Raw genomic sequence first — 5,000 nt, 5'->3', positions numbered from 1 at the left:
GTTTGAGAGTGAGTGTTTGAGTGAGTGTGAGGGAGGGAGGGAATGTTTGACAGTGTGTGAGGGAGTGAGTGTGTGAGTGTTTGAGAGTGTGAGTGAGTGTGTGAGGGAGTGAGTGTTTGAGTGTGTGAGTGAGTGTGTGAGTGTGTGAGGGTGGGTGTGAGTAAGTGAGAGTGTGTGAGGGAGGGAGTGAGTGTTTGAGTGTGTGAGGGAGTGAGTGTTTGTGAATGTGTGAGGGACTGAGTGTGAGAGTGTTGGAGGGTGTGTGGGAGTGAGTGTGAGAGTGTTTAAGAGTGTGAGAGAGTGAGTGAGGGTTTGAGAGTGTGAGTGTGAGAGTGTGTGAGGGTTTGTGTGTGTGTGTGTGTGTGTGTGTGTGTGTGTGTGTGTGTGTGTGTGTGTGTGTGTGTGTGTGAGTGAGTGAGTGAGTGTGAGAGTGTTTAAGAGAGTGTGAGTGAGGGTTTGAGAGTGTTTGGGAGTAAGTGAGGGTTTGAGAGTGTGTGAGGGAGTGAGAGTGTGTGAGGGAGTGAGAGTGTTTGAGGGAGTGAGAGTGTTTGAGAGTGTGTGAGGGTTTGAGAGAGTGTGAGAGTGAGGGAGTGTTTGAGAGTGTGTGAGGGAGTGAGTTTGAGAGTGTGTGTGAGGGAGTGAGTCTGAGAGTTTGTGAGGAAGTGAGTGAGTGTTTGTGTGTGTGTGTGTGTGTGTGTGTGTGTGTGTGTGTGTGTGTGTGTGTGAGGAAGTGAGTGAGTGTTTGAGAGTGTGTGTGTGTGTGTGAGGGAGTGAGTGTTTGAGAGTGTGAGTGAGGGTTTGAGAGAGTTTGAGAGTGTGTGAGGGAGTGAGAGTGAGTGAGTTTGCGAGGGAGGGAGTTTTTGAGAGTGTGTGTGTGTGTGTGTGTGTGTGTGTGTGAGGGAGTGAGTTTGAGTGTGTGAGTGAGTGAGGGTTTGAGAGAGTGTGAGGGAGTGAGTTTGAGAGTGTGTGTGTGTGTGTGTGTGAGTTTGAGAGTGTGTGTGAGGGAGTGAGTCTGAGAGTTTGTGAGGAAGTGAGTGAGTGTTTGAGAGTGTGTTTGTGAGGAAGTGAGTGAATGTTTGAGAGTGTGTGAGGGAGTGAGTGAGTGTGTGTGAGGGAGTGTGTGAGTGTTTGAGAGTGTGTGTGTGTGTGTGAGAGTGTGAGTAAGTGAGGGTTTGAGAGAGTTTGAGAGTGTGTGTGTGTGAGGGAGTGAGTGTGCGAGGGAGTGAGTGTGTGTGTGTGTGTGTGTGTGTGTGTGTGAGTGATGAAGTGAGTTTGAGAGTGTGTGAGGAAGTGAGTGAGTGTTTGAGAGTGTGTGAGGAAGTGAGTGAGTGTTTGAGAGTGTGTGTGTGTGTGAGGAAGTGAGTGAGTGTTTGAGAGTGTGTGTGTGTGAGGAAGTGAGTGAGTGTTTGAGAGTGTGTGTGTGTGAGGAAGTGAGTGAGTGTTTGAGAGTGTGTGTGTGTGAGGAAGTGAGTGAGTGTTTGAGAGTGTGTGTGTGTGAGGAAGTGAGTGAGTGTTTGAGAGTGTGTGTGTGTGAGGAAGTGAGTGAGTGTTTGAGAGTGTGTGTGTGTGAGGAAGTGAGTGAGTGTTTGAGAGTGTGTGTGTGTGTGTGAGGAAGTGAGTGAGTGTTTGAGAGTGTGTGTGTGTGTGTGAGGAAGTGAGTGAGTGTTTGAGAGTGTGTGTGTGTGTGTGTGTGTGAGGAAGTGATTGAGTGTTTGAGAGTGTGTGTGTGTGTGTGTGAGGAAGTGAGTGAGTGTTTGAGTGAGTGTGTGTGAGGGAGTGAGTTTGAGAGTGTGTGTGTGTGAGTGAGTGTGTGTGAGGGAGTGAGTTTGAGAGTGTGTGTGTGAGTGTTTGAGAGTGAGTGAGTGTGAGTGTTTGAGAGTGTGAGGGAGTGAGTGTTTGAGAGTGTGTGAGATGGTGAGTGTGTGAGTGAGGGAGTTTTTATGAGGGAGTGAGTGTTTGAGAGAGTTTGAGAGTGTGTGAGGGAGTGAGTGTGAGAGTGTTTGAGAGTGTGTGAGGGAGTGAGTGTGAGTGTGTGAGTGTTTGAGGGAGTGAGTGTGTGTTTGAGAGCGTGTGAGGGAGTGAGTGTGAGTGTGTGAGTGTTTGAGAGTGAGTGTGGGAGTGTTTGAGGGAGTGAGTGTGTGTTTGAGAGTGTGTGTGTTTGAGAGTGAGTGTGGGAGTGTTTGAGGGAGTGAGTGAGTGTGAGTGTTTGAGAGTGTGAGGGAGTGAGTGTTTGAGAGTGTGTGAGATGGTGAGTGTGTGAGTGAGGGAGTTTTTATGAGGGAGTGAGTGTTTGAGAGAGTTTGAGAGTGTGTGAGGGAGTGAGTGTGAGAGTGTTTGAGAGTGTGTGAGGGAGTGAGTGTGAGTGTGTGAGTGTTTGAGGGAGTGAGTGTGTGTTTGAGAGCGTGTGAGGGAGTGAGTGTGAGTGTGTGAGTGTTTGAGAGTGAGTGTGGGAGTGTTTGAGGGAGTGAGTGTGTGTTTGAGAGTGTGTGTGTTTGAGAGTGAGTGTGGGAGTGTTTGAGGGAGTGAGTGTGTGTTTGAGAGTGTGTGTGTTTGAGAGTGTGTGTTTGAGGGAGTGAGTGTGTGTGAGTGTTTGAGAGTGTGTGTGTGTGTGTGTGTGTGTGTGTGAGAGTGTTTGACAGTGTGAGTGAGTGAGGGTTTGAGAGAGTGTGAGGGAGTGAGTGTGAGAGTGTTTGAGAGCGTGTGTATAAATGTGAGTGCATTTAAGTAAGTGTGTTTGTGTGTCAGGATTATTATATTGTGCGTTGTTCTTCACACACACACACACACACACACACACACACACACACACACACACACACACACACACACACACACACACACACACACACACACACACACACACACACACACACACACACACACACACTGTGTTCATGTGATGGCCAGCAGAGGGAGTGAGAGTTTGATCTTCATACTGGACATGAAAACCTCAATCCTGATGCTTTATTGAGAACACAATCTGTGACGCTGCTGAAAAATACACTTTAAACCATCCGGAGGCGTTTCATTGGTCGAGTCTGGAGACATAAAGGCCCGTTCTCACTCCTGCTGGCGTCTCTGGCTCCACTAGAGCAGCTTTTCCTGCTGTAATGTTGATTATTCCTCATATCCTCCAGTATTGCAGATCCTCTCTTCCCAGTCTGTCAGTAACGCTCCGTTTACTTCCTGTCTCTATGAAGCCCCTCCTTCTGAAAAGCACACTGTGCTCTGATTGGTTGGCTGGAGCGGTGTGTTGTGATTGGTGTTTGGGAAATGTCCCGCCCCTTACCATAACCGGCAGTTTCAACACACGACTAATTAACTAAGCCCCGCCCCTTTATTCTGCGCATTAATTATTATAATGAGGTGGAAGAAACTCAAGATGGAGGCGCTTCAGAAACAGAGAGAAGAACTGAGACCTCATGAATCCGGCGGTTATTATCCATGATGATTTTATTGGCTTCTGATTTGCTCTTTTGTGTCTTCTTGAATCAAGAAGTCAGTGTGGTTTATTAACAGATGTTCATATATTCATGTATGTATCTTTCATATATATGAAATCATGTATCATTAATACGTTTATAATGACATATAAATCGCGGCCGGTTTGTGTCTCAGCGGCCTCGAAGGTTCACAGTATTCATGTGCAACAAAATGAAATGAACATGAAGAAAAGAGATAATCAAGAGCTTCACTCTCTCATCAGCTCTCGTCACATGGTCGAAAACGTGTTAGTTTATGGAAAATAAGAAAATCATGCATTTTCATTTTTCTCTTTTGAACATGTAAACTCGTTAGTGTTAGAAAGAAGTCTGTGTTTGCGCTGTCGATCTCCTCCTGGCCTGTTTAGTCGGAGGTTAAGTGACCTTTGACTTCAAGTCATGATGCAAAGGTCGCCTTTGGTATGGAAGTTCCTTAGGGCCATAGAAATACATTTATCCTGAGACACAAGTGAGATCACATTTTGTAAGTTCAGAAAAAGACCCAAATATATCCTATTCATACGCCTATTCATTATTGTTCTCACATGAATAGGGTAAAAAATGTAACCTTTAGGTATCACCATGAAAATGACTGAGTTGATTACTTATATCAAGACAAACAAAAAAATGTATTACAAGTCTTTTTTAAATAGTTTGTTTACATGGACAAACGGTGCATAATCTAGAGATGTGCTAATTTGCATAAATACCACAACAGATCTAAACATTGGGTACAGCGTTTAAAAACCTTCAGAAATTCGGTCAGTCATGGAGGGGTCTTGAATCCGCCTGAAGGGGTTGTTATCCGCTATACATTATCCCTTACTTGAGATTAATGTCTTGAATTAAATGTGTAATGACTACAACAATCCATGTGTCCATATCTTAAGACAGCTAACAAGTTATTTGCTGCTGCTAGCCGTGTTAGCTATCTAATGAAACTATTCGCTAATCCTAAACTTGACATCGTTTCACCAAAAATAGTCGTACAACAGCTCAACACACATCCAGATGTTCCCAATAAATTGTAGTTGATCACCAGGTATGTTTTATTAATGTATATTAATAAATAATCCATGTAGGAAAAACAAAAGGACATTTTTCTTACCTGAGGGACAGCTTCGTGACAGTTGAGAATTGACAGTTGAGTGGACCTTGAATTAATGACTGACCGAATCTCTGAATGTTTTAAAAACGCTGTACCCAATGTTTAGATCAGTTGTGGTATTTATGCAAATTAGCACATCTGTAATTAGATTACGCACCGTTTGTCCATGTTAAAGCTACACTGTGTAACTATTTTAGTTTATTCTTAGCTAAAAACACTTAGTTCTTTCAAAAATATATGTGCTCATTAATGTATATTTACTTCTTTCAAGTAATAAAGTATTCTCGTAAGTTTATAATATGCCGTTGTAAACACATACGGGTGAGGGTTCGAATGCGGGTCGCCATGTTGACCCTCCATCTTGAAAGTACATTAGCCAAAGAGGGACATACCCGTAAATTCAAGCTTCG

The sequence above is a fragment of the Gobio gobio genome (assembly GCF_949357685.1).
Source record: "Gobio gobio genome assembly, chromosome: 17".
NCBI lineage: Eukaryota > Metazoa > Chordata > Actinopteri > Cypriniformes > Gobionidae > Gobio > Gobio gobio.
This window is presented reverse-complemented; position numbering follows the sequence as displayed.